A 5614-nucleotide genomic window follows, 5' to 3' on the forward strand; every position below is an offset into this window, starting at 1 on the left:
ATCCAATTCTTGTTCTAAGGCTGTGTCTCCGTGAAGATGTCTTGCTGAGCTATTTAGAAGCAACTTAGAATAAATTTAGAAGTGTTTTCTGTCTCATGCCTTTCCAGTGAGATGATGCCGGTCTCAAATTTCTTCCAGCCTAAATCTAGATGTTATTTAAGTATCTTCTGTTGTGTGTATGTGTGTAATATTGTTTTATATATGTATATGTATTGTGTTAATTTAAGAGGTGGTAACCTCTTTAACTACTTGAAATCATGAAAAGGTTTAGAGAGAATTAAAAGTGCTTTCATGTTTTTTTTTGATGGATTTTATCATTTCTAGCTTTAAATGTATAGCGATTGCAGCAATTATTAGAAAAATCATATATATGAATTAAATTACGTGAATTTTTCATTCTGGGGACTCTTAAAAATATATATTGTTTTAAGTAGATCTCTAATTTCCTGAAGGATCTTTAGTAATTCAATCATCAGTTAAAATTGAATCTTAAATCCTTGAATTTGACTGTTACATGAATACAGAAAGGAATTCTGATGTATGTTATATACATATTTTGTAGTTTCTAAACAGTTGTTTTTCTCCTTTGAACTTGAGGAGCGTAGTATGGCTATTAATAGCGTATGAAATGACAACTTTGATTTTGAACTCAATTCAGTATTGTTCCCAACATAGGTGGATGAAACTACAGTTGTCGTAGACACTGTGATAAATAAGTTGAGAGGAATGGAAAAACATAAAGTTTGTGATTATGTGTCTAAAATTTGTCCCTGCTTTTCAATACACAGAGAAAAAAGTCTAAATGTGAGTGATCTTCTCGTAAACAAGCACACTGAATGTCTGGATTCCCCAGGACAAAGCAGGGACTCTGAGTTACTGCCCCTCCTCCACCATCAGGACGGGATTTTCTCCAACAGACTCATGGCCAAGGAAGGCTCTGCCCTGAACCCTGGGTTCTGTGTTCACACGGAAGCTCTTTTATAGAGCTTTCCTTGTCTCACAGGCAATGCAAGTTCTATTTCTGGGTCTCGGACAACAAAATCACATTGACTAGCCCATAGCCAACACCGAGATGAAGAGAGATGTTTGTTCCATGATCCGGGCTGCAGGGGAAGTCTCTGTGAGTCCACACTGTGATTCCCGCCAATATAAGGAAGCAGAGAATTCAGAATAGCCATGGAGAGCATCACACGATTGCCCGACTGTTTAATGGGAGCTGGAGCAGAGAGGTGTCTTCTGCATGGTGAGTGGAGGACAAGGGCGTGGAAATCATGCGGGCACAGGGGAGCCATGGGCACAGTGGCTGAAAGAAACCTCTGCAGCCTCCCAGGCTTGAGTAGGCACATGGGTGGGTCAATTCCACCTTGCTTTGTTCTTTCTCTTTTTTAAAAAACAACACCCTTCTATTATAAAGAGTTCCTCTGCCTTCTTGAGTCTACATTTCTAAGTCATGCTCCTTTTCTTAGAGAATTATTTGCATGCAAACTCAGACACAGGAGAGACATAGGGACTCCTGTCCTATGAAAAGTGAGTAAGATAAGGTGTGTATTAGACCTTGATGTTGTAATCATGGCTCTGATGGCTCCAGCACCCCTGGCATAACTTAAGGTGGTTCTGATGCCTGCTTTTGTGTTTTGTCTTTTAATTGTCTTGTGATTTTCTGTTGAAAGCTAGACATGATATACTGGGTAAAAAGAACAAGGCATGTGTTCCTGTGGAGGTCATGGCTTGTGAATTTCCACTCTGGTAAGTTGGGATTCTCTGTGTCCACTTGTTTCTCCAATATTGAGGGCAGTAGTTTTCCCTGTGGCCTCGATTCTTGGCTGAATCTAAGAAGAGTTGTTGATTTTCAGTTTACTCAGCTTTTTGCTCTTTCTTATAATGATGGCATGATGACTTCTAAGCTCCTTACAGGATGGACCAGAAACTGGAAGTCAGTGAGATCAGTTCTGTATGAAACAAATGTGTTCACTCCTTCATCAGGGGTGTAAAGAGCACCTGCCATAAAGACATAACAGCTAATAAGGACATGTTTTGGTAGACATGTTAAACAAAGCTCTATCTATAAACATAGGAACTGATTCATTTTATCTTTCTCTTCAACATTGCCCCCAAAGACTTCCCAATAACTCTTCTATTGGTAGCACAGAATTTGGCTAATCTTAGAGGAAGAAAAATATTAGGTGTTGACAGGTAAGCAGAGCTTTATTTTTGAACAGTTCTGTGCTGTTTTCTTTTTGATTTGGCCCTGTAAACTGTAGGAGGAACACTGAAGAAAGGGAAGTGAGCACCTGCCTGCTTGCCTGCTGTCAAGTCTGACTCTTTGCGACCCCATGAACTGCAGCCCACCAGCCTCCTCTGTCCATGACATTTCCCAGGCAAGAATACTGGAGTCAGTTGCCATTTCCTCCTCCAAGGGATCTTTCTGAGCCAGAGATTGAACCCACATCTCCTACATTGGCAGGTGGGTTCTTTACCCCTGAGCCACCGGTGAAGCCTGATGAGCACCTGGGACAGTTCAGAAATTGCCAACTAAGATCTTGGAGACACCAGCAGAAATCTGGGGATTGCTCAGTTTGGGGGAGACAGGTCTGGTTCTCCATGGCTATATTACCGAATGACATACTTCTCCAGAAGTGACTGAAATCTAATTGCAAACACAGAGTCTCTGCCTGGTACATGTTACCACTAATAAACATGAGCAATGATGAATATGTAGCCCTAATCTCAGTGCTTAACACAGTGCCTGGTACACACTTGCCAAAGGAAAAAAAAAAAAAACAAAAAACTGACTTTGTTATGTGAAGCACATTGCTCGAACATTCTTTCTTTGCTCCACAAAATAGACCTTGAGGATATGGGCTTGTATTAGTACAGTTAGATGAAGTTAATTATGAGAAATAACCTTCTGGTGTTTCTGAGAGCATTTGCTGGGAAAAGTCAAGTACTTTCTTTCCCGTCAAATATTTAAGATTGGGAAGACTTAATTTTAATCCTACTTGATAGTGCTTGGGTCAACTATAAAATTATAATATTTAAAAATCACTTCAAAAGACTTTTCTCTCAGGAAGATTATCCTTCTAGGCTTAAAAAAGAAACACATCATTATTGGAAGGAGCCTTCTATTGTTACATCCACTCCACAGCTTTGCTAAAGACCATTCCCCTTGTCCCAGTGATAATCCACTTGTAATGTTCATTGTTTCTCTAGCTCTTAGAGTAAAAGATGAGCAAATATACCCTTAGCTGTTTTTTTTTTTTCTAATGGTTTCTTTTAAAAAAGAAAACTCATATTTAGAGGTGGAAATAGCTTTTCCTTTAAATTAAATTAAAAAAGAGAGAGAGCAGGCCGATAATGAGACCTGAAAGCAAAAGTCAGATGTCAGAACTCGTGCTGACCATCTGATGAAGGAAGGTGGCTCCGAAGGGGCTAAGTAATCCAGTTCTCATCATTAACCAATAGATTTCCAGGGCCAGCTCCCATCCAAGTTCAAAGCCAAGACAAGTTAAAGTTAATCAAGTGCAAAACAGCTTCAATTAGTCCACGGAAAACCCGGTGACAGACCAAGGGGAGGAATCCTGCTGACACCCGCACCCTCCCGTTCCTTCCTCTGTCCCGCTCCCTCAGCGCTGGTGGGAGCTGCTTGGAGGAGAACTGCCTTACATCTCCGTCTGTCTGGAGGGACTTCAGGCTCCGGTGCCCCACCCCGCCTGCTAATGAGAGAGGCCCGCCGTCACAAGGAGTGCAATTCCGCATGGACGTTTCCACCAAAATGGATTATTTCAGCCTCGTTGGTCACAGATTCTGTAGTTTTCCAGTGATTCATCTTACTATTAATAATGTCAGAGGATTTTAGGCCCTTGAATTAAATAATGACAAATAGGAGGCTGGGCTGTGTATTTCAGTGTGCAGCACTGTCAGGCCTGATAAATCGGATCCCTGAAATAGTTTGTAAAGTCCTGAATTGATGTGGCCGCTGCTGAGGGAGAGAATTAATGTTACGAAATAGGCCTGCAACCTGGATGACATGGGAGCTGAGGAAAGCCTTTTACATAAATGCTGTGTCCGTGCTGGAGATGGGGTGGTGGGAAGTGAGTCACCCAGGAAAAGAATGCGCTTCGGTGGGGAGGGTGACTGGCCGGGCCAGGGGCTGGGGGACCTGGAGCTCATGGACCAGTCATTTATAATCTGAAGCAGGAGGACCCCTGCCGCCGAGAGGATGGAGGTCTTTACAGAGAGGAGTGATGCTTTCAAGCGCGCCAAGGCTCTGTTGACGAGTTTCTTGTGGAAAAGAGGCTTTTTGAGGTCCTTTCTCATACCCCTTCCCAGGCCAGGCCGCATTAGCCCAGTTGCTCACATGAGAGATCATTTTAAATTATCCTCCAATTAAAAATAGGATTAAATTAAAAATAAAAAAACAGAGGGGAAAAAAAAAAACAACTGGAGGCATTGGGGGCGGTGGAGAGAGGGTGGGGGGGAAGCCCTGGTTGTCTTCTGATCCATGCTATGTATAATACTCATCTTACCAGTCTTTACAGAGAACAAAAAATGCTCATTTTTTTTTCCTAAATATTTCTGTAACCAACGATGTTTTTGTAAATGCTCAGATCACAAGAGGAACAGAGAGCTTTGGGAATGTCCTAGTTTGTAAATACTATTAAAATATTATTTCGCTTATCATGGTACTTTCCTACACTTTAAGGTTGGATTCCAACTTGCTGATGTTGGGAGAGATCAGCCTGTCAATGTTTCCCTAGTGATGTCATCATGGACTTGATTAACCAAGTAGATCTTTGAGCATCTCCCAGACGTGGCTACTCTGAATTGCTATGATTTCTCCTCTTTGTTCTTATCCGTTTAAGAGACTTTTCCCTATGTTTCATCTTGAAAACATTAAAGCAGATAAGCAAACTAAACCCTTCACCTTTTTGTAACTTCTCATATCTTTTTGACATTTTTCAAAAGTAAAATGTGTTGAAAGAAGGTATTAGTTGCTCAGTCGTGTCTGACTCTTTGTGACCCTATGGACTGAAACCCGCCAGGCTCCTCTGTCCATGGAATTTTCCAGGCAAGAATACTGGAGTGGGTTGCCATTTCTTTATCCAGGGGATCTTCCCTGCCCAGGGCTCCAACTTGAGTCTCCTAGCATTGCAGGCAGAGTCTTCACTGTCTGAGACACCAGGGGAGCCCCACATTTTCATTAAAATGGGTTGATCTAGTTTGTCTTTTACCAAGCTTTTGCATACACATTATCTGGCAACTTGACAAGACTTCAGGGTTTTGTGAAAGATTTACTCTTTTTTGTGGGACTGTTGGGAGATTTTTAAGAAAGAAAGGTTCAATGTATGGAATCTAGAAAGATGGTACTGATGAACCTATTTGCAGGGCAGTAATAGAGAAGCAGACTTGTGGACACCGAGAGGGAAGGAGAGTGGGGGACAAATCTAGAGAGTAGAATGGAAACATATACAGTACCATATATGAAATAGATAGCCAGTGGGCAGTTGCTGTGTGACACAGGGAGCTCAATCCAGTGCTCTGTGACAAGCTAGAGGCCTGGGAAATGGGAGGGAGGTGGAGAGGAAGGGGATATGTGTATACCTGTGGCTGATTC

The 5614-nt window shown here is 41.8% G+C and overlaps 1 long non-coding RNA gene across 1 annotated transcript; it reads left to right on the forward strand.

Moving 5' to 3' along the window:
* Positions 1-788: 788 nt before the first annotated feature.
* On the forward strand, positions 789-4923 carry LOC145531560 (uncharacterized). Its single transcript, XR_014072529.1, has 3 exons — positions 789-1243; positions 1671-1746; positions 2262-4923. It is a non-coding gene; the product is annotated as an uncharacterized LOC145531560 (long non-coding RNA).
* The last annotated feature ends 691 nt before the right edge of the window (positions 4924-5614 follow it).

Source organism: Giraffa tippelskirchi, chromosome 13 (assembly GCF_054371585.1).
Source record: "Giraffa tippelskirchi isolate mGirTip1 chromosome 13, T2T-mGirTip1v1.2.pri, whole genome shotgun sequence".
In the NCBI taxonomy this organism is placed as follows: Eukaryota; Metazoa; Chordata; class Mammalia; order Artiodactyla; family Giraffidae; genus Giraffa; species Giraffa tippelskirchi.